The following is a 24677-nucleotide window of genomic DNA, read 5'->3' as shown; positions in this document are numbered from 1 at the left end:
CTAGGGACATGGTGTTGTCTATGTATCCACACATGTATCTGAGTTTCCTATCAATACAATTATAGCATGGATAATAAACGATTATCATGAACAAGGAAATATAATAATAATCAATTTATTATTGCCTCTAGGGCATATTTCCAACAGGTGGTGGGCGCGCCCCTCCTCCAGGGCGCGTCCCCTGCCTCGTGGGCCCACGGTGGCCCTCCTTCACTTATCCCAGCACCCATCTTCTTCCTCTGTCTCACACAAACCCGAAGAACCAACTCAAGCATGAGTTCCAGCCACTTTTGATGTGATTTTCGATCTCCTTGCTCAAAGCACCTCTCGCAAAACTGCTTGGGGAGATTGTTCCTTGGTATGTGACTCCTCCATTGGTCCAATTAGTTTTTGTTCTAGTGCTCTATTCTTTGCAAATTTGTGCTGCATAGGTGACCATGTTCTTGAGCTTGCATGTCAAATTTATATGGTTCCAAGTAGTTCTAATGCTTGATATAGGCTCTAGGCACTTGTAGGAGTAGTTGCTATCAGTTTTATTGAAGTAGGTTCACTTTTGTTTGAAGCTACTAAAAATTTCAGAATTTTTCAGAGAAAAACAATATGCTTAGGAAGATGTTCCAAGGTGGTTCCTCTAAGAAGCAAGGACCCAGGATTGCTATGCGCGATGCTGACGAGGATCCACCAAGAGACGCTCTGATACGGCCTTGCGAGTGGCCGTCGGAAAATTTTAAGGAAGCATGTCACATGTCAATTATGACTCCTCATATTGGTCGTTGATTCGTCATTCTTATCGTTTATTGATTTTTTTTGACCAAATTCAGAAGGTCAACAGTTGGCTGTCAAGAACAAACAAACATGACCTTTTGTGAATTTTGGTCGTAGCTAGACTAACGTCAAAAATTTCAGAAAGGTCATTACCCATTTGCCTGAGCCACATAGGATCTGATGTGGCTGAGCTGATGTGGCATTGTTAGTGACCAAATAGAATCATCATAAATTTCATAGCCCAGTTCACCAATCTAGCCTACATGGACCTGGCCCAATCATCATAAATTTCACAGCCCAATCCACCAATCTAACCAACATGGGCCCAGCCCAGTACCTATTTTCTTAATTGAATTGGTTTAATTTATTTGGGCTGATGCATTATTTTTTCAAAAGCATGCACATTTAAGGATAGGCCCATCAGAAAACAAATACAACATAATACAATATTCAGATAGACTGTATATTTCATTTCAGCAGCACATCACATGAAATACAATACATCATCAATCGACTCCTCCACATGAAATACAATACATCATCAATCGACTCCTCTACACAGCAAGGTTCAAGGCCCAACAAGTGCACAACAAAATAGTTCTACAAGTGCAAGTGCAAGTGCACAACAAAAAGGCCCAACAAGTGCACAAGCGCACATCAACATAGACTGGACGAGAAGCACAAATTTTAGCTGATAACACATCACATCAATGAGAAGTACGAATATCGTGCACCATCACTGGTACACGTACTTTGTCCCATCACCCAGGCACCAATGTTGTGTCCATCTACTGGTTTGCCACATGGTGATGTTACCGCATTAGGGCCGTCCCAGCTTCTCCCTGCCCAAATGGCAGGATGATCTACTGATCGATGTACTGCTCCAGCATCACTCCCGCTACCACTGGTGGAAGAAGATCAGCTCATCAATCATCTGCACGCGAACAAACGAAGATTAACCTATTTAGCCTACTGTAATTTGTTTCTAAATATGGGCACCAAATCAACACCAACACTAAATTAAAATGCACAAAAGAATGGAGCATAGCCGTATGTACAGCCTAACAACTTCAGGTTTGAGCCATTTTTGATACTACAATAAATACATAACAGCCAAAATTTTGATCCATGGACACCACATGATAGAAAAGGTACTAAGGCACTACTTTCTACTAAAAACCAAAGCAAGGTATGAAGCACAGGCCAGGCCAACAATAAACTACTACCAAATCCAGAAATAACCATCTGAAATGAAGTTAATGAGACATTTTAGAATCAACTTGATAGTTGACATTATTGTTTGTGTTGCACACATCTAGAATTGAAATTATACATCATGCCCAAATTCCGATGTCCAATGCCTCAGTTCAGTAAACACTAATCATGGTACATAGTAAAGATTTGACACAACCGGAACTGAAATCACTAACTCCTTCAATTACTACACTAATTTTATTACACAACCAGGCAACGAAATCCAACACGGGCACACAGACTATAGGAGTTGGAACTTGGAAATTCAGGTGTACAATTAGCGCATCACATACCTAGTATCTAACTATCAATAGTGGTCGGCATGTAAAAGCCAACTAGCAGTAACTGATGATTAGTAAACATAGACAGGAACTAAATTCAGTAGTAATGTGCGTGCTCTTATCAAACCAGAGCAAGTAAAGGAGCTAATCCCCATGAGTGAAACAAATTCGATCACAACAACAATCCATAACGTTTAGTAACAACAATAAGAAGGCCCTTAAACAGAGAACAGGTTGAATCATGCATCGATTAAAGTGTCTGTTCTTGGTTTCTCTTGGTTAGAAGATAGACCGGTCAGAAACCGGAGAGACACTGAACATGCAGAATTATGTATGGATTGTTAAAATTTGCATTATCCTACTATCACTAGTACAACAAGCTGCAGGTTGGCATAGTTCATGAACCATGTACGTCATGACAAATACAATATCATCCAATGCTCAACTATGAACAAAATTGAACAATTACACGTCACAAAGGCGGAGCATAGAACCAAGCGGCAAGTAAGAGGGGTAGAAGGGGACGTGAGGAGCTCACCGAAGGGGGTTGTAGCCTAGGCCGAGCTTCATCACCATGGTGGCAGCTAGGGGAGGCAGACATGTCTACCATCATAGGAGCAGCACCACCGCCAGAATTGGAATGGCTGGAGCAAATCGCCATCATATGGGTCACCACCACCGAATGATCTTGCAAGGTATAAAGTTTCGACATTTCAGTACAAACTAGTGGCGTCAAGAACCAAGCAGTAGCAGGCAGAAGGTAAATTCTAGTAACTGGTGATTAGTAGACTAAAATAGGAAATAGATTGCACCAGTAGCAAGCAGAAGCTAAATTTTAGTAAATGATAATTAATTATAACATAGCATCTCCAGCCCTGCTGTCCTGGTTAGTGCAACTACAAAACAGGAAATGTTTTTTATTTATACAAGGAGCAGAAATGAGGTAAGGCTTTGCTGTCCTGGTTAGTGCAACTGCAAAACTTTTTTTTGAATGGTTGGTACTACAGATCATACTTCAAAAGCTCGAAGATATTGAGAAGCTCAGATCAAATATAAAGCAAACATAAATACACTCCCCTTCTGCTCAATGGCAGTGCACAATATACTTATTCATATCTACATGCCCACTCATACGAAATAAGAATTAAAAAATAAGGTACATAGTTTCTGCAACTCACTTTGAAGGTTCTTGAAGAAAAGAATAAGCCAAGAAAACAACAATCATCACAAATACACCCCTGTTGACAAGAGAAAAAACATATGAGCACTCAGATTTGCCCAGCTCAATTGGGAATCAGTAGATAAAGAGAAAGAAAACTAACTGTGAATGACAATTATCCCAGTTGACGATATTTCTATCAGAGATGTTCAGTTGGTGATCAAGAAACGGTTATTTTTCTGCCAATACATAAATAAAACTCCCTCTGTCCCAAATATAAGAGCTAGTGTAATGTAAAAAACGCTATGGGACGGAGGGAGTACCTTTTTATAGATGAGACACGGTCAGCAGAGAACCTTCCTTCGGGAAAAGCGCACCACTTGCCCAACTGATAAAGAATTAAAAAATAGTTGCATGGTAAACATGCATCACAATTCTTTACTCTTTTTCCCGCTTGTGATCTTATCAATTGTAAAATGCCATAGTAGGTCAACCATTAGCGGTGCATTACTAACATCATTGTTGTAAGAATCTCTGTAGCAAAACTAAAAATAACTCCACAGGTAAAAGAGATCCAGCAGCAGCTCACATTAAAAAGCACGTTCCCATCAGTAACAACGAGATGGTCTGTGGTCTGTACGCCCACGCGGTCTAGGGATCAACTTCGACGAAATTATTGGGTGGCTTTACACCATTACACTCTCTGTCAATATATTCTCTTGTAGGCTTGTGACAACCGTTGACCTCCAACCTTTGGCAAATACTACCTACAAAATAACCATAGTAGCATACAAGATCAAAGCATGATCTTACTGTCCTCCAAGAAAAACTAACAAATACTACCACTCCTCCTAAAAACGAGTAGGCTGCTCTAATGTTTGAGCCAGGTGGAAGATAGAATCAACATGAGAACATTCAGAAAACTACAAAGTGACTGAGAGCAGAGCAACCCGACTATAAGTTGAAAATTATTACAACCGGACTATGAAAAATTAAACTCCAGATCTGCTCCAGCCTCCGGCTCATGGTCCTGTGAGGCAACAAACAGATCTTCTCATGCCGCCCGGCCGCCCAAACCGAAGATGCATTGGAATAGGTGAGGATCTGAGATGCACCGAGGCTGAGGCGTATCTTGGAGTGGAGGCTGCAGCTGTGCAGGTCGATGAGGACGATGGCTACGTCCTTGTTGCACACCTCGCTGAAACCAACCAAACAAACTAGTCATTCACTCAATCACTCACTCATCGGAGAAGCAACGGAGCAGGAGAAGGGAGCGGGGGAGGGTCATCGGAGAAGCAGCAAAGCGGGAGAAGGGAGTGGGGAACGGAAGTTACCAGCTGGTGAAGGCACTTCCGTCGCGCGCGTGCTTGAGGACGATGGCCTCGATGCGCTTGCGGGAGCGGGGGCGTTGCCGGCGGTCGCCATGGAACTAGGCGGATCTGGCTGGATCTCTGTTGCCGCGGGGGAGGATTGGATGGGAGGGGACGGGATTGGATCTTGATTCCTTGCTGCTGTGGGCAATGGCGATTTGGAGGGAATAAATAGCAGCAGCGCGCCGGGGCGGCGCGGCGCGGGTGAGGCGCGAAGGAGGAGGGAGGAGGGGGAACAGCCGTAGTCGCTGGGGGCGACGCCTCTCTCTCTCTCCGGCGAGGCGTGGTCGAGGAGGACGGCGAGGTCGGCGGTGGGTGGGAGAGGACGGGGAGGAGGTGGATCGGGAGGGGCCGGGACGGGGAGGAGGTGGCGGCGGCAGCGAGGAGATTGGGAGGAGGGAGGAGGGGTGCGATGGGGGGAGGGGTTTGATCTAGGGCTTGGGTTGCGTGGGGGGTATCTCTTATTCTTTTTTTTTTCTTTTTTTCTGTAGATAGATGGATAGATGGATGTGGGATGGAGATATGGATGGATGGATGGATAGGCGCCATGTCATCGATCTGTGGAAGAGTTCTGATTGGTCCGAAAAATCAATGATTTAAAAAAGTTTCCAAGTACTAAAAATAGAGGGATTTTGTGAAGTAGCTATCAAAACTATATTGCAAAAGGGCATCACACAAATTTTCACTCAAGTTAGACCACATTTTATGGATGAGCACCAATTTGTATGCATTTCTGATCTTATAGCTATTTTAAACATATTTCGAGTGTCCAAAATGAGTTTTTTTAAGGACCTATACTATATTTGTTGCAAAATTGGACCAAATTATTTTTATAAAATATTAGGCCATATTTAATTTATAATTGATCAAATGGTAGGATGTCATAAGTTTTGACACACCTCTCGTGAAAAAGACAAATTTCCACCAATTCAGCTGGAAGCGGGTCGGATTTGAACTGCAGTTGTCTCATAGTTTGATCTTTATTTTTTTCAAAAATCATTTCTAGGTACATAAGTATCTATTTAATCAGAGAAACACCAAAAGTTTTTCAATATTCAACCACTAGTTAGGAACGGTCATGCCCACAGTTTTGACCGCATTTTGAAACAGGCATGAAAAATTCAAAAAAAATTAAAAAATTGGAAAACCTTCGGATTGTGTCATTATATGTGACCAAGTTATCAGGAAAGATAATAAACTTGTAATCCAACAATTCTTTAAAAAGAGTGTTCTCAGAATGAGCTATCATGTGTGAAGATTCATGGCTTTTAAGCCAAATGATCAATCTTATGGACACATTCATGCCATAGTTTGTTCAAATGATCTCATATTGTGCACAAAGGTGCATCTTGGAATGTCAAACAATGTTGTCTAAGGAAGTTTTCATTTTCTTTGGACAAAAAAATCATTTTGCATTTTTTGAATGCACAAAATGAGTTTTTTTGTGAAGGACCTACCATATATTTGTTGCAAAATTGGACCAGATCAATTTTCTAAAATATTAGGAGATATTTAATTCACAATTGACAAAATGGTTGGGTGTCAAAAGTTTTGATCCACCTCTCGTGAAAAAGACAAATTTCCGCTGATTCAGTAGGAAATGGGTCAAATTTGAACTGCAGCTGCCTTATAGTTTGCTTTTTATTTTTTTCAAAAATCATTTCTACTTACATAAGTATCTATTTAACCATAAATACATGGTTTGGTGGCGATATGTTGAGGTTTGGACGGTAGCCAAGGGCCCCAACTCCAAAGCACGTCAAGTCGCATGCCCACCGCGTGGTCACCGCGTGACTGTGGCGTTGACATGCGTTTTGGGAGGCCTAGGCATGTCTATTGGGTTGGGCACTCCCCAGGTAGGTGCTAGGAAGAAAATGACACCAGAAGTTTCTCACGAGGAGATTGAACTATGCTCAATATGGATTAGAAGCCAAGTGTTTGATTAGCGGTACGAAAAATGCACATGGTTAATTGGCGTGTGTTTTGGATGAGGATGATCATCTACTAAGAAGACTGTCTTTACAATTTTTCAGCTCAAAAGGAGGAGCCTAGGTGGTACTTACTTTGCAAAGTACCACACTAGACAGAAATATGAATGTTGAAGCTGGGCTCAAAATAATGAATGGATTGAACTAAAATTTGGTGGAGGATGGTTATTTGGGCAGACGAAAGCACTATAGAAAATTGATACCATTTGGACATGCCAAATATTTGTTGCAAAATAGCACCACTCCATTTTTTCAAAAATATTTTCAAATGCTTGATTTAACATTTTCTAAATACATGATTTACTTTATTCATAGACATTGTATATTTTTTGTATACATTTTTCGCATACATGAGAAATATTTTCAAATGCTTGCTTTAACATTTTCTAAATACATGATTGACTTTATTCACAGACATTGTATATTTTTTGTATACATTTTTTCAAATATTTGCTTTAACATTTTCTAAATACATGATTGACTATATTCACAGGCATTGTACCGTATACATTTTTCCTATACATGAGAAACATTTTCTTTATATACAATTAGCATTTTCAAGTGCTTTGTTAACACTTTTTTAACACATAGTCAACATTTTTATATACACATTTTAAACATTTTTTAAATGCTTGATTTTTTTAATACAAAATTAATATTTTTAATACATGGTTAACATTTTTTAATTTACACATATTAACATTTTCAGATGCTTTATTAACATTTTTAGATAGTTGTTTAACTTTTTTTCAAATGCTTGATTAACATTTTAAACACATTATCAACTTTTTCCACACACATTGTATATTTTTTTATACATGATAAACATTTTCTTTATACACATGTAACATTTTCAAATGCTTGGTTACATTTTTTCAAATGTTTTATGTGAAGTTTTTTGTAATATATCTTTTTAGAATATATTTGGAAGTATAAACAAAATTAAAAAATAATAATGAACCAACGAAAAAACAGACAAAAACCGAGCCGCGGCCCTGGAGTTGGCCCACTCGGCGCACGTAAAATGTTGAAAGAAAAACAAGGTACCCTCGTCCCACCGAGGCCCAAGCCCACTCGGCAGTGCCCTTAAATATTTGTCGGGCGTAGTTGTATCAGTAGCATTATTTGGGTGTGGTGGTTTGGCTCCGTACGGGAGAGTGATGGGTCGCGAGCTCGATTCTCATGATGCCCCTTTTTGCTGATTTATTCGCCCATTTGAGGGTGTGGCCCGCTTGTTAGCACAACGCAAGACAGGTTTGTGGTACGGGTCCCACATGTCATTGGTACCATGTTAGTTGGTCCCGCATGTAAATGGTAGACCCCACATGTCAATTTAGTCAATACTTGAGCAGTCAGACCAACCATGCAATTGACACATAAGTTAAAATGACACGAAACGTAGGCAAAATTGATGATGTGGACGTCTAGTCATATAATTTTATTCATGTTACAACATTATGACCTTCTAGATTTGTCGTAATCAGCTAGAAATAAGGCTGTCGATCACTGCTGTTTGCTTTATGACCTTTTCGTGTAAGATAATTATGACTTTTTTGACTAAAATGGTCGTTATTGTTTAGTTTTTGGACCCTCCTAAACAGGCCATGACCAATTGGTTCGAAATGGTCATAGATTTATGACCATATCTTCCCCGGTCACTAGAGAAGGTCATAATTTAGCATATTTCTTGTAGTGTATCCTACTCATGCTTGCATCTAATGTTTATTAATTTTAATGCATGTACATGGCTGTTGTCGCTCTCTAGTTGGTCGCTTCCCAGTCTTTTGCTAGCCTTCACCTGTACTAAGCAGGAATACTGCTTGTGCATCCAATCCCTTAAACCCCAAAGTTATTCCAGATGAGTCCACTATACCTTCCTATATGCGGTATCTACCTGCCGTTCCAAGTAAATTTGTATGTGCCAAACTCTAAACCTTCAAATAAATATTCTGTTTTGTATGCTCAAATAGCTCATGTATCAACCAAGGTTGTCCTTATATTCCGTGTTAGGCAGGTTATTCTCAAGAGGAGTGGACTCCACTCCTCACTCACGAGAAAATGGCTGGTCACCGGGATGCCCGGTCCCATGCTTTATGCAAACTAAATCAAAATTAATTGCAAACAAAACTCCCCCCGGGACCTGATGTATGTTGGAGACACTCGTTGTTTCGAGCAAGTCATGGATTGATGCTTGTTGGTGGAGGGGGGTATAAACTTTACCATTCTGTTTGGGAACCGCCTATAATTTGTTTAGCATGGAAGATATCGCCATCTCGTAGTTGTTACGTTGACAATGAAAGTATACCGCTCAAAATGCAATTTATCTCTATTTCAAAACCGAGCTCTGGCACCTCTACAAATCCCTGCTTCCCTCTGTGAAGGTCCTATCCATTTACTTTTATGTTGAGTCATCACCCTCTTATTGAAGAGCACAAGCTGGAGAGCACAGCTGTCATTTGCATTCATCACCATTAATCTATGTTGGGTATGACTATGATTGGATCTCTTTTACCATGAATTACAATGTCTAGTCAGTCCTTGATCTTTAAAGGTGCTTTGCATTTGTGTTTTGCGGTCTCAGAAAGGGCTAGCGAGATACCATCTTGTTATATTATATTATGATTGTTTTGAGAAAGTGTTGCCATCCGAGATTTATTATTATGTCTTGCTAATTGATTATGCTATTGATATGAGTAATTATGAGACCTGAGAATTATTGCAAATGTGGTTAGTTATGATATATGCTGAAAACTTGAATGCTGGCTTGGCATAATTACAACAACAAGAGCAAACGGAGTTTGTAAAAGTTTTTCTTTCTTTCTTTCAGTTTGTCAACTGAATTGCTTGAGGACAAGCAAGGGTTTAAGCTTGGGGGAGTTGATACGTCTCCGTCGTATCTACTTTTCCAAACACTTTTGCCCTTGTTTTGGACTCTAACTTGTATGATTTGAATGGAACTAACCTGGACTGACGCTGTTTTCAGCAGAATTACCTTGGTGTTGTTTTATGTGCAGAAAGCAAATATTCTCGGAAAGTCCTGAAACTCCACGGAATACCTTAGAAAAAATAATAAAAATCCTCGCCAAAGATGAAGACCAGGGTGTACCAGGGGGCCCACACCCTGTCCACGAGGGTGGGGGGCGCGCCCGCCCTCCTGGGCGCGCCCCCTACCTCGTGGGCCCCCTGGAAACCCTCCGACGCCAATTCCAACTCTATATATTCGCTTCCGGAGAGAAAAAAATTAGAGAGAATAAATCATCGCGTTTTACGATATGGAGCCGCTGCCAAGCCCTAAAACCTCTCGGGAGGGCTGATCTAGAGTCCGTTCGGGGCTCCGGAGAGGGGGATTCGTCGCCGTCGTCATCATCAACCATCCTCCATCACTAATTTCATGATGCTCACCGTCGTGCGTGAGTAATTCCATCGTAGGCTTGTTGGACGGTGATGGGTTGGATGAGATTTATCATGTAATCGAGTTAGTTTTGTTAGGGTTTGATCCCTAGTATCCACTGTGTTCTGAGATTGATGTTGCTATGACTTTGCTATGCTTAATGCTTGTCACTAGGGCCCGAGTGCCACGATTTCAGATCTGGACCTATTATGTTTTCATGAATATATGTGAGTTCTTGATCCGATCTTGCAAGTCTATAGTCACCTACTCTGTGTTATGATCCGGAAACCCCGAAGTGGCAATAATCGGGACCACTCCCGGTGATGACCATAGTTTGAGGAGTTCATGTATTCACTATGTGCTAATGCTTTGTTCCGGTTCTCTATTAAAAGGAGGCATTAATATCCCTTAGTTTCCAATAGGACCCCGCTGCCACGGGAGTGTAGGACAAAAGATGACATGCAAGTTCTTTTCCATAAGCACGTATGACTATATACGGAATACATGCCTACATTACATTGATGAATTGGAGCTAGTTCTGTGTCACCCTATGTTATGACTGTTACATGATTAACCGCATCCGGCATAATTATCCATCACTAATCCGATGCCTACGAGTTTTCCATATATTGGTTTACGCTTATTTACTTTCCCGCTGCTACTGTTACAATCACTACAAAATACCAAAAACATTACTTTTGCTGTCTTTACTTTTGTTGCCGTTACCACCACTATCATATTACTGTGCTACTAAACACTTTGCTGCAGATACTAAGTTTCCAGATGTGGTTGAATTGACAACTCAGCTGCTAATACTTGAGAATATTCTTTGGCTCCCCTTGTGTCGAATCAATAAATTTGGGTTAAATACTCTACCCTCGAAAACTGTTGCGATCCCCTATACTTGTGGGTTATCAGTGTGTCACCGCGTGAGGTCCGGTGGGTCGAGGTGAGGCCCTTCATTCTGTTCCGTCCTGCGCCACATTGGTCGGCCCGTGACGCATTTAGGAAGACCCATGGATGAATAGCCGTACAAGACAAAGATAGAAGAATTGTGAAGGACTCTGTGTCCACTGACAAAGCCGGCTAGGATTTGTAACCCTAGGTTCTCGGACTAAGGTAACCCATTTATCTCTGATATTACTATTCATCCAACCTAACTTTAAGGGGCATCCTACAGAATGCTCTGCTAGAATCATACTCGTCGATTAGGAAGAGAGGTGTGAGACAATGCGTGAGAGACAGGCGTAAAGATAATGTGCGTACATGAGACACGTAGGCAGGTCCATGTATATAGAAAGGGTCGATGAGGATTGTGCGTGTGTATGTTTGCGAGAGGAAGAGTGCTTGTGATAAAGGTTAGTGAAAACAGTTGTAAATGGTTACGAGAGGGAGGGAGGGTTATATCTGGAGCATGTGTGCGAGAAAGACACCTCAGAAGAGAGTGTGTGAGCATGTGTGAGAGACCACCGATGGAGAGTGAAACTACATGTAAAAGACTGCTCTACACATTGATTAAAGATATAAATTGTATCCAAATATTAGGATGGGATCATGATATTTGCAATTCGTGTAAGGAGCGGTCATTGATCCATCAGATATCTAGATTCTATCAAATTTGAGCATGTCTATGTTATTATTCGACACAATTGATCCACATAGTTAGTATTTTGAACTCCGAACAATGCATCGCTTTAGCAATCGAATATAAACGTGAGTATAGTTCATGTTGTGTGTGTAAAGCACATTATACATACGAAAGTTACACAATGGACATTATAAATAGCTACTACCTATGAACTAGCATACATTTGAATTCAACTTAAGGTGGTTTAAAAAAATTGAATTCAACATGAAGTCCATTCAATTATTTGAATTTGACATCATGGCATTTGTAAACCATACCTAAATTATGGGGGCACCAATCTTTGCTCTGATTTTGTACATAATAGCATATGTAGTCGTGTACAAAATAGATTCAAATTTAGCTCCTCCATTCCAAAATAATCGTAGTTATAGGATTTTCAAGTGTCAAAATTTCAAAAAGAAGTGGATAATTTAATGAGGTTTTCAAACATACAAGGTCAAATATAACGTTGTATATTTAGGTCAATCCTCATAGTTCAACAGTACTCTAAACGTGAATGCTTGTGTTTCAAAATTTCGAACGAAGCACCAAAAGAGCCTCTACTCGCCCGAAACTGCGTGAGAACAATGTTTGGTAGTACAAGGAAATTACTTTTCTAATAACTCCGACCCGTGAAACCTACCGGCCCGACGTCCAAAGGTCTAAACCGGGGTAGGTTTGTAGCTTCATCTAGACGCCACGCAACCGCATCCGAAAAACATTCATACACAATGGCCGCCTAAGCACACACGCGCGCGGCCGAAATCGCTCCCATCCACTATTTGGGACACCTGGGATTACCATCCTACCCCCGACCTGCAGTAGGTCCAAAATTTAAGAGGGGGGCAAAGTTTGAACTTTCCCCAAATTTCAAACAAGCGCGTCCCATCTTCTGTTCAAAAAAGCCAAAAACAAGCGCGTCCCAGACCGAAACATGGTTCCCCCCCCCGTCCGATTCCCCATTCGTACTCCGTGGGCGCCAAAACTATCTCTCCACCAGCCACGAAACCCCGGCGTCCTCCGTCCGCCACCCCATCCCACCCATCAACCGCTGCCCTCCTCCATCACTCCGGAGCTGATACCCCGATGTCGTCGTACACCGCAACCTCAACCGCAACGCCCTCCACGGCTAGTAGTTGAAGCCGAGGCTGAGCCGTCCGTACCCAAGCCAGTTCAACCACGCCGTCCTGCGCCTCACCGCTGCCGCTGCAACTTCGCCACCCTCCACCGCAGCGGAGCTGTTCCTGCTACGCCGTCCTTCGCCCCCTCGGATCTGCTTCCCCTCCACCAACATACGGCCACGGCAACACAGTCAACATTTTGGCCATGGGTTCGTCCAAGCCTGCACCCTCCAGAACATCGGTTTCCCCAGTAAAAAGAAGAAAATCGGCGCGACTTATGGAGGTGACCACACCGGCAACCAAAAAAGGTACTCCTCTTCCCTTATTCGTGCAAATCTTACGTCTATGCTTGCACGGTATTCATCCCACAGAAGACACTAGCTGACCGCTTCTCCTTGATACTAGATGTTCCTAGTAACTCACGATGCACAAGGTTTCTCCTCATATACTATTTCACCTTAGCTAGAGGTCCATCGCCCCCCTGAATTTCAATTTCTGGCCACTTGATTCCCAATTAACGGAAGCATTCCCCGGCGTAACAGGCGCTAGTACGCCTATTACACCGGGGAAGCAGCGCCTTGGTGTTTATCTTAGGGGCGTGTGCGGCCTAGAGCTACTGGCGCCCGATCTGGAGGTCAGCCAGGATTAAAGGGATGGCCTGGGGGCGCTGCCAAGAACGGCGGTGGGGTGAGGTCGATGGGAGGGCGGGGCGGCGGAGGCAGGGGTCTGGGCCGGTAGTCGCTGGCGGTTCAAGAAAGATCGTCAACAGTGACTGGCGGGAGGTAGACGAAGGCCATCTGCCCGTTCCTTATAGATCGAACGGTTCATTAAAAAAAATCAACTGACCTATTTATTTTCAGTCGACTGTTATCTTAGATATGACCACATGTGGTGGTGTGCTGGAGGAGTACCTGCATTTCTTGTGCTCATATATTACAAAATCATACAGAGTAGAATCTAATTTTGTTTGCCATGCAATGTTGTAGAGCTATCATATGTCTCCTGTCATTTATTTTTCAGCCACCTGCTATCTGCTACTTTTACAGTGCACTAGTTCTGCACACGCTTCACCCTTACTCTCACTGTTGTGTTTTTATGCAAGAGTATTTCAGACTCTGGTGGCATGAGAGAAGCCAAAAAGAAAAGAGAGAAGTCGCTCCAGTTTGGTGTGCGGCTAGGCAAGACACGTTTCAACGCTTTAAAGGGTGTAGTGTCAGCAGATGGAGACGGGGAACGTAGCTCTGGAGTTGATGACCTCGCTCGCAATGAACCACCATCCCAGGTGCTTGCTTTAACTTCGCGGTGTCATCTGTGGTTGCATGTTCCATATGGTGTCTAGCTTGTATTCGAAAGGCCGAAGTCGGTAAGATAAGGAAAGATATTTTTTTACATGAACCACCATCCCGTGAGCACCAGAAGACAAATATCTAGTCAGGGCACTGGCTGAGCCAGTGACAAGCCCAGCAAAGATAGGCATCACCTGGAAGCCAACTAAAAAGCTGCGATGGTGGCGAAGCAGCCCGCCTCCCACCAGGCTCTCAGGTCCTAGATGATCATGCTCACCACTCCAGCCGGATGTCTAGCTTGTATTGCTTCCAATTTGGTTAAATTGCATCTGCTTAGCTTACACATTATACCTTTGAATATGACATGCCTTTCTGTTTTTGGTACATACTAGTACATCTGTGTATTAACCATGTTCTTACATCAAACTAATATTCTTGTGTATCCCTCATCAATCACGAGGCAGGCAGGCAGGCAAGGGGACTACTCCTCATTTAAAGAATGCAGCGTCAGCCTCCCGACATGATTCTCAAGAAACAGAAATGCTAGATGAAGATAGTGAACGTAGCTTTGTAGTTGATTACAGCATTTCCCCTACACTAGCATCGCATGTGCTTGCTCTAACTTGGCAGTGTGATATGTGGTTGCATGTTGCATATGGTGTGTAGATTGTAATTCTTCCAATCTGGTTAAACTGCATGTGCTAGTCTGCTTAGCTTATTGTCGGAGTAATGGGCCACGGGTAGGCCAAGCCGAGTCCCATAACCTTTCAAGACATCGGGGCAGGCTGCGCCCCTCAAGACCCCGGGGCGAAGAGCCGCCTCCTGATGAGTCGACGGCAGGGCGGCCGACTGCCCGCTCACGGCCGAGTCCCAGGGACGACTTCCAGAGAAGCCGGCTTTGGGGAGTCGGCCGGCGACTCCAACAAACCATGACCTCATCGAAGGGGACGGGGCAGGGGCGTGGCTACAGTGAAGCCCACTCCCCGCCCCTTACCAAGGGCAGGCATGGCCACAGCACGCCGTACCCGGGAAGATCTCCGTGCGGCATGGCACTATTGCCCGGCCGGCCCTGGCATCAGAACCACAGTACCAAGTCCTGCTCCCACGACGGCTTGTCTGTACGGCCTGGAGGCAGCGGGGCCCACCAGTCAGCGAGACCTCGGGAGACGGCGGGAGAACCGCCAGTCGGACCCGTCGAGAGTCGGCCCGGGGGAGTCGGCCGAGCCCTCCCCCGAGGCCCACGCGCCATTAATCAAGATGAGATGGGGAGTGGCCACAGTGATCGCCCGCCAGGCGGCGGGGCTGTTGCCACGACCCCATGACCAAGCCTGCGTCATCAGAAGCATGACTACAGTAATTAGCGGCCGGCAAGACCCGCCCGCGGCGGACATGGCCTGTCGGCTCCGTACCAGACCAGTCGGCGGGCCCCAGCAGTCGGCAGAGAAATCGGAGGTCGGAGGCACTGACAGCGGGGCCCGCGCCCAGTCGAATTACCATTGTACCCCTGGGGGGTAGGTCTATATAAACCCCCAGGGCACCCATGCAAGGGGTTGGATCCCAGTAGTTCTAGACCATACCAGATAGAAGGAGAGAGCTAGCCTTGCCCTCTTCTACCACCAGAAACAGCTCAAGGAGCAACCGTGTAAACACTTGGCCATAGTGATCATGCGGAGACCCCGCAGAGCAGCAGTAGGGGTATTATCTCCCCGGAGAGCCCCAAAGCTGGGTAAGATTCGCCGGCGTGCATGTCTTCGCCTCATCCCGTTTCCAGGCACCGGCGACGTTCTACTCGCCCCCACCATGATAAGCCATCCGTTGGCATATGTCGCACCAAACCCCCGACATTTGGCGCCCACCGTGGGGCCTGGTGCACCGCCGTCCGGAGATCTGTTCTGGATGGGAACCCTTTTCCTCCCTGGTGAGCGCAGCCAGCCAGGCACGCCAGGCGAAGTTTGCATCGACGCGCTGCGTGGCGTTGAGATCGCCTGCGCAGCCAGCTCCGACAAACCTGCGTCCGATGCAGGTGCGGGCGGCCCCGAGAACCTCCTCGCGGGCCTCCTCGATCAACTCCACATTCTCGGCGAGCCCACCATAGACTTGGAGTCCGTAGGCTCCATCGACCCGATGCTGGTCGACTCCGACACCGCGTCGATCGATGCGTTCCCCACCAACATGGTGGTCTACAACGAACCTCTTCCCCACGCAGAGAGCGCCGGAAGCACCGTCACTGAGGTGCTAGTCATCAGTCATGACGAGTTCCCTGGCGGAGGAGCGCCCGACTCACTCGGCGCGGCGCTGCAAGACCTAGCTGTGCCCATTCCGGAAGGTGCTGACGCGGAGACGCTAGAAGCGCGCCGCCTTCAGCTCGTTGAAGGCGCGAAGAAGCTGGCCAGCATGAGACGCTTGGCAGAAGCTTACCAGTGGGAGATGGATCGCGCCGTTGGCGGCTTGCCGGCCCCGGCAGGGCCCAGCCGCCTTGGCGCGGTCCAGCATCGCGGTGTAGCCATCGCCAGCCTGTTTGGGGCTAGCCGCCCCGTGTACGCTACACCGGCGGAGAACATCCGAGCCGCCCAGGCAGCGGCGGATGAGCTAGTCAATTTCAAGGGTGAAGAACGCTGCCTCATGATGGAGCGAGTCCAGCGGCTCCTCGACGCGGCCGCCACGCAGAACGAGGCCGGCTGTCGCACAGAGGCGCCGCAGCGGCCAAACGACGACCCGCACCGAGATCAAGGCGTGACGTCTCGGACGCCGACTGGCGGCGCCCGAGGAAGAAAGGACAAGGATCCGACTGTCAGCCACAGTCGGACTCGCATTACCATAGAGCGCGATCAAGATGGCCGCCCGAGAGCAGTGGAACGACGGGACGACTGTCCGCCTCCCCCTCCCCGCAAGGAGAGGCGAGTCTCCCCGCCGCCTGTTGACCATCCGACTCTCGGTGACCGCCTTGGCCGCCGAGAGGGAGTTGGAGAGAATGACGCCTGCCACCAGATCGACCGACTTCACCGGTCCCTGGCGCTGGAAGAAGAAGACGAGCTGGGTCCGCCTTGTTTCGGGCCCCGCATTCGGGACGAGCCCTTTCCCAGAGGGTTCACGCTCCTAAGAGACACGCCCAAGTATACCGACTCCATGAAGCCGAAAGACTGGCTAGTCGACTACTCCATGGCTGTCAGCATAGCAAACGGCAACAAGCGTGTCGTCGTAAAGTACATTCCGCTCATGCTCCAGGGCACGGCCCGGACATGGCTGAACAGCCTAAAGCCCCGCAGCATCAACAGCTGGGTCGACTTCACTAAAGCGTTCATCCGCAACTTCACCAGCACGTACAAGCGTCCTCCCAAGCCTCGTCAGCTCTCCTTGTGCGTACAAGGTCCTGACGAGTCGACTCGCGACTACCTCACGCGTTGGGCTGAGCTCCGGAACTCCTGCGAGGGCGTGCACGAGGTGCAGGCCATCGAGTACTTCACAGCCGGGTGCCGAGAAGGCACCCTCCTCAAGCACAAGCTCCTCTGCGACGAGCCAGAAACCCTCGACGAGCTGCTGATCATAGCGGACAAGTACGCCACGGCCGACTCCTCCATGAAGGCGGAAATTCAAATCAACACGACTGGCAAAGTAGCTCCTCCGGCTCCAAGAACTCCGGCGGCAGACGCCGGCCGGCGACAACAGCAGGGCGGCAACAAGCGCAAGGCCCCGCAGCCGGTTTCCGGTAGCCGGCAGGTCGCGACCGTTGAAGCCCAGCAGCCAGAAGAGCAGCCTCCGCCCAAGCGACAGAAAGGCGGCAAGCCAAACTGGTTGCCGACCTTCTCCTATGAGCAGACCTTGAATGGACCTTGCAAGTTCCACAGCGGCACGAAGCCGTCGAATCACACCACCCGGAAGTGCCATTGGCTCACCAGGATCGCCAAGGGAGACGGCCTCCTGCCACCCCCACCTGCTAGGCAGCCGCCTCCGCCCCAGCAGCCGGCAGTCAGGCCAGTCGGCGCAGTACAAGACGAATACCCTGAAGAGTGTGGAGCCTATGTGGTGTTCACCAGTGTGGCTGATGATCGACGCAGCAGGCGACTGCAGCAACAAGAGGTGAACGCAGTAGCCTCAGAGACGCCAGAGTTCATGCACTAGTCTGAGAAGCCCATCAGCTAGAGCAGGGCTGACCACCCAGAAGTGATGCCGAGTCCGGGCTCCTACGCCTTGGTCCTGGACGCCACCTTTGCTACGGACAAACGGGCCGCGCGCTTCTCGCGAGTTCTGATAGACGGGGGCAGCAGCATCAATATCCTGTACAAGGACACCATGGAGAAGTTAGGAATCAAGCAAAGACAGCTTCAGAACAGCCGGACTGTGTTCCACAGCATTGTTCCTCGGCTTTCCTGCTCACCAATCGGCAAGATCCTGATGGACGTCCTCTTTGGGGACAAAGATCACTTCCGAAGAGAGTCTGTTTGGTTTGAGGTGGTGGACCTTGAGAGCCCATACCATGCGCTACTTGGCTGACCCGCCTTGGCCAAGTTCATGGTGGTCCCCCACTACGCCTACCTCAAGATGAAGATGCCCAGTTCCAGGGAATTCTGACTGTGGACGGCGACTACCAGAAGTCATCCGCTTGCGCGGCCGAGAGCAGTCAGTTGGCCGAGTCCCTGGTGATCGCAGCCGAGAAGCGACTCCTTGAACGAGTTGTGGCGATGGCCGGCAAGCAGCCGGAGATATCGCCCAACCCGAAGGAGTCGGAAGCCGAAGGTTCGTTCAAGCCGGCCAAAGTGACAAAGAAGATACCCTTGGATCGGGAGCACCCGGAGAGGTACGCTGTCATAGGTGCGAACCTTGACAGCAAATAGGAAGGCGAGCTTGTCGATTTCCTCCATGAGAATCGGGACATCTTCGCATGGTCCCCCAAAGACATGCCAGGTGTACCGACGGATTTCGCCGAGCACAAGTTACATGTCCGATCTGATGCAAAGTCGGTCAGGCAGCCCCTGCACCGCTTATCAGAAGAGAAGAGAAGAGTTGTCGGAGAAGAGATAGCCCGACTCCTAGCAGCCGGCTTCATTATGGAAGTTCTCTTTCCGGAGTGGCTGGCAAATCCGGTCCTGGTACTAAAGAAAAACAAGCAGTGGCGAATGTGTATTGACTACACGAGCCTCAACAAGGCCTGCCCCAAGGACCCGTTTGCTCTGCCAAGAATTGATCAGGTGATAGACTCCACAACCGGATGCGAGCTGTTGAGTTTCTTGGATGCATACTCAGAATATCACCAGATCAAGCTGATCCCGGCTGACAGATTGAAGACCGCTTTCATCACGCCGTTTGGAGCATTCTGCTACCTCACCATGACGTTCGGCTTGAGGAATGCCGGCGCCACCTTTCAGCGTTGCATGCAGAAGTGTCTCCTCAAGCAGCTCGGCCGGAACGCCCACGTTTACGTGGACGACGTGGTGGTGAAGATGGAAAAGCGTGGAACACTGCTGGAAGACCTCAAGGAGACCTTTGAGAACCTGCGCCGGTTCCAGATCAAGCTCAACCCCGAGAAGTGTGTCTTCGGAGTACCAGTCGGCCAGCTGCTAGGTTTCCTGGTCTCTGAACGCGGCATAGAATGCAACCCAGTAAAAATCAAGGCTATCGAGAGAATGGAGGTACCCAGCCGACTGCTGGGTGTGCAGAGGTTCACCGGCTGCTTAGCGTCCATCAGCCGATTCATCAGTCGGCTGGGCGAGAAAGCTCTCCCCTTATACCAACTCATGAAGAAGACCACTTTTTTCGAGTGGAACCATAAGGCGGACGGAGCTTTTCACCAGTTGAAGAATATGCTGACTACTCCACCCATCCTGGCGGCTCCGACTCCCAAGGAACCTATGCTCCTGTACATCGCCGCCACCAGCCGAGTAGTCAGCACAGTCATGGTACTGGAGCGCAAGGAGGAAGGCAAGGCGCTGCCTGTCCAGAGACCAGTATATTACCTGAGCGAGGTACTGTCGACCTCCAAGCAGAACTACCCCCACTACCAGAAGATGTGCTATGGCGTACACTTTGCTGCCAAGAAATTGAAGCCTTACTTTCAAGAGCATCCAATCACAGTGGTCTGCACGGCCCCACTTGCCGAGATCATCGGTAGCCGAGATGCCTCTGGTCGAGTGGCCAAGTGGGCCATAGAGCTGGCTCCTTACACCATCTACTACCAGCCCCGCACCGCTATCAAATCACAAGCACTGGCCAACTTCCTCGTCGACTGGGCCGAGACCCAGTACCTGCCTCCAGCGCCTGACTCCACCCATTGGGGAATGCACTTCGACGGCTCCAAGATGCGCACCGGCTTGGGAGCCGGCGTCGTCCTCACCTCTCCTAAAGGCGACAAGCTCAAATATGCACTTCAAATCCATTTTGCCGCCTCCAACAACGTTGCCGAGTACGAGGCGCTCATTCACGGGCTCCGGCTTGCCAAAGAACTTGGCATCCGCTGGATCTTGTGTTATGGCGACTTGGATTTAGTGGTCCAGCAGTCATCTGGCGACTGGGACGCGAAAGACGCAAACATGGCGAGCTACCGTTTCCTCGTGCAGCAACTCAGCGGGTATTTCGTAGGGTGCGAGTTCCTCCACGTGCCAAGAAACGACAACGACCAAGCAGGCGCCTTGGCACGAATCGGCTCTACCCGCCAAGCGATACCATCTGGCGTCGCCCTTCAATGCCTCCTCAAGCCGTCTGTCAAGCCTTCACCAGAACCAGACTCCATTTTTGTGCCGGCTCCTCCCGAAGACGGCGGATCCGACTCCAGAGCTCCGGCAGACGGAACGGGGACTTTGGCGGATGACTCCAAAGCCGCCATAGTCGAGCCTGGCCCGAGGACTGTGGTGGCGGACTCGAAGATTCCAGAACTCGGCCCAAGGACCGCGCCAGTCGGCCTGGGGACTTCATCAACCCAGCAAGCGGCTGTTGACTCCAACTCGCCGCCTCCCAGCCCAGCCGCCCTCGTCCAAGTCGCAGTTCTGGTAGTCGAAGAAATAGCAGCACCCTCATGGGCCCAGCCCATCCTCAAATTCCTGGTGAACAAAGAGCTACCAACTGATGAGACCTCAGCTTGGCAAGTACAACACCGGGCGGCATCCTATACCATAGTCAACAGAGAGCTGGTCAGGCGCAGCGTCACTGGTGTCTACCAGCGCTGCATAGAGCCAGAGCAAGGCCAGGCGATTCTCAAAGACATCCATCAAGGCGAATGCGGCCACCATGCGGCTTCAAGAGCACTCGTCGCCAAAGCCTTTCAGCACGGTTTCTTCTGGCCGACTGCCTTGGAAGAGGCCAAGGAGTTGGTCCAAAAATGCAAAGGGTGCCAGAAGTTCAGCTCCAAGCCGCACCAGCCAGCTTCTGCGCTCAAGACCATCCCCATTGCCCGGCCTTTCGCAGTTTGGGGTCTAGACATGATGGGACCATTCAAGACAGCACGAGGTGGTTTAACTCACCTACTTGTCGCAGTGGACAAGTTCACCAAGTGGGTGGAAGCGAAGCCAATTAAGAAATTGAACGGTCCGACTGCCATGACCTTCATCACCGATATCACAATTCGGTACGGCATACCACACAGCATCATCACCTACAACAACACAAATTTTGCCAAAGGCGCCTTGGCCCGTTTCTGCGCAACACAGGGCATCCGACTGGACCTAGCATCCGTCGCCCATCCGCAGTCAAACGGCCAAGTGGAGCGAGCAAACGGCCTCATCCTGTCCGGCATCAAGCCTCGGTTAATCGAGCCTCTGGAGCGCTCGGCTGGCTACTGGCTCGACGAGCTGCCAGCCGTCCTCTGGAGTCTGCGCACGACTCCAAACAAGTCAACCGGCTTCACGCCCTTCTTCCTCGTCTACGGTGCCGAAGCCGTCATCCCAACGGACATAGAGTTTGACTCCCCACGAGTCACCATGTACACCGAGGAGGAAGCAGAAGAAGCACGACAAGACGGCGTCGATCTGCTGGAAGAGGGCCGGCTGTTGGCACTCAGTCGGTCCAGCATCTACCAGCAGAGCCTGCGCCGATACCACAACAGGAAGGTCAGGCCAAGATCTTTCCAAGAAGGCGACCTTGTGCTCCGACTGATCCAGCGAACAGCCGGCCAGCACAAGCTGTCGGCGCCTTGGGAAGGCCCTTTCATCATCAGCAAAGTACTGGGCAACGATTCCTACTACCTGATCGACACTCAGAAGCCCCGAGCATGCAAGAGGGGCGACTCCGGCAAGGAGACAGAGCGGCCATGGAATGCAAATCTTCTTCGAAGATTTTACAGTTGATGCAGTATGTACCATGCTACCCTTTGTATTAAAGTACCAAGACTTCGGGCCCCCCGAGACGAGCTCGGGGACTGCCCTCTTTTGTCTGTATGATAAAAATTATGCCTACAAGTATGTTACTCTTCGTCATGCCGTTTGGCACCGGGCTCGACAAGTCGACCCGGGGACTTGCCGCCTTGCACTATGAAATGCTTCCTGCAGTCAGATAAGTAGTGTGTAAATGCCTAAACCGTCTCCTGTCAGAAGCCGCAGCTCGTAGAGCGACTGTACGGTGGGCAGCAGTAAGGTAGAATGGGCACTCACATGAAAAATGGCTAAGGACTCAAAGCATAAAACATAGCTCAAGATGGCCTCCAGCCTTTCTCGCAAACCGACTCTCGGATAGTCGAACCGCCGACTCCTATCCAACTTGCTCAAAAAAAATCTTGAAATCGGCTAAGTACTTGCTTTCCCAAAGTAGCCTAGCACTTGATCCAGCAATAGTCCGCAGAGTGGCTGTCCGATTGGCAAGGCGGGCAACTAAGAGAAAGCGGCAAAGGAAAAAAGCCAAAAGAACAATGAGCAAGAAAAGATAGATATATATATTTACATAACATAGGCCCTTGGCCGAATTTTCGAGTAGAGGTTCAAAATACACCCCGCGGGTGGAATTGTGCGAATTAACAAGTTCTTCAAAGACTACTGAAGCAGATAAAATAAAAGATACAGCGGCAGCTTACAAGGCAGCAGACGGATTCGGAGGGTCGGAGGAGGCGCCAGCGTCAGGCGTCGGGGCAGCCGGCTGGCTAGTCTCGGCTTGATCACCTCCGGTGGCAGTCGACTCGGTTGTAGGCGGCTCGTTGCTGGAGGCACGGTCGGGCTGAGGCTGGCCGTCTGCTCCGCCTTCTGGTGCCTCCGCCTCGCCCCCATCCTCCGCCTCGTCCTCCTCCTCGACGCTGGAGCCAATCACCTCCGCCGAGTCTTCGCCATAGTCTGGGTTCATCCCAAACCACTCTGGCGGTACCTCCTCGCCGTCTTCAGACCACTCGGGGACGAAGATGTTGGTGTCAGTGTACTCGGCGATCGCTGCAGCACGTTTGACGAGGGCGTCTTCCGCAGCCGCCAGCTCCGGCTGGGCCTCCGACAGAAGCGTGGCCAACCGGTCTAGATCCAGCCCCGGGTACCACGCCTTGACGAACTCCAAGGCCCGGCGCGCTCCAGCCCGGGCCGAAGAGCCCTTCCAGGCCTTAAGACGACCAGCCGCGACCTCCAGCCAGTTGGCCGTCAGGCTGGGGGTGCGCGGAGCCTACATATCCGGCCAAAGGGCGGCAATCGCCTGGGCACCGATGCGCTGGAGCCGGCACAGCATCCGATGAGCCGGCCGGAGGCGAGCCTCGATGCTCAGGATGTGCTCATGAAGAGTTCGGGGGGCATCGGCGGCGATCTCTGCGCCCTCCGCCCTCCGACCTTCACGGTCAGCCTCGATGGCTTGGATGGCGGCCTGCGACTGCCCAGGGAAGAAGTCTGCATAGACACGAAGAAACGAAGAAGCAAGTCAAAAACCAGGAGTCGGCACGATCTAAGTCGGCAGCTCGAAGAAAGAAAATAAAGAGGCTCACCATCAACGATGTCTTAAATCTCGTGGAAGTCGGAGGACAACAGCGCCTCCTTGTTAGACCAGGAGGAGCGCTCGCTCGCGAACTCGGTCAAGAGGGTGGTTTCCGTCTCCTCCGCCTCCCTCTGCGACTTCACAAGCAGCTCCTTCTGCTCTGCCAACTGAGTGGCCAGCAGATCGCGCTCTGTGGCGAGCTTGCTACACTCCTCCCCTTTGGCGCGCAGGGCGGAGTTGGCTTCGCTCAGCTGCTGTTGAAGAGCAGCGTTGGCTCCTGAAGGAAAGGAAGAAAGACAACAATCGTCAATAAAGTAGGTCACCGGGGAGATCCGGCCCGGCTGCACAGCAGCCGGCCCGAATCTCGGGGACTACAGCCCGCGGGTGCGCTAGCGCGCCCCCGCAGAGAAAAAAAAGGGGACTTACTCCGGCTCTCCGCCAAGTCGGCGGTCCGCTTGCCCAGCTCTTCAATGTTACGGTTGAAAGCAGTGACGCGGAGGTTGTGGTAATCCTGCGACAAGCATTTCAGACAAAGTTAGTACCCAGAAGTTCATCAATTGGAGTTCCGGGCCGC

At 48.8% G+C, this 24677-nt stretch overlaps 1 long non-coding RNA gene across 2 annotated transcripts; it reads right to left on the bottom strand.

The window, feature by feature from the left end:
* Positions 1 to 1204: 1204 nt before the first annotated feature.
* On the bottom strand, positions 1205 to 4492 carry LOC125513747 (uncharacterized). Of its 2 annotated transcripts, XR_007286107.2 has the most exons (5): positions 4049 to 4492; positions 3783 to 3920; positions 3479 to 3538; positions 2839 to 2987; positions 1205 to 1699 (listed from the first exon to the last, which is right to left on the bottom strand). It is a non-coding gene; the product is annotated as an uncharacterized LOC125513747 (long non-coding RNA). The 2 variants fall into 2 exon arrangements; XR_007286106.2 differs by having other exon boundaries at positions 3783 to 4492.
* Between the last annotated feature and the right edge of the window lie 20185 nt (positions 4493 to 24677).

Source organism: Triticum urartu, chromosome 6A (assembly GCF_056163025.1).
Source record: "Triticum urartu cultivar PI428250 chromosome 6A, HENAU_Tu73, whole genome shotgun sequence".
Lineage (NCBI taxonomy): Eukaryota > Viridiplantae > Streptophyta > Magnoliopsida > Poales > Poaceae > Triticum > Triticum urartu.
Note: the sequence above shows the minus strand (reverse complement) of the source record. Positions and strands in the feature narration are given on the sequence as shown.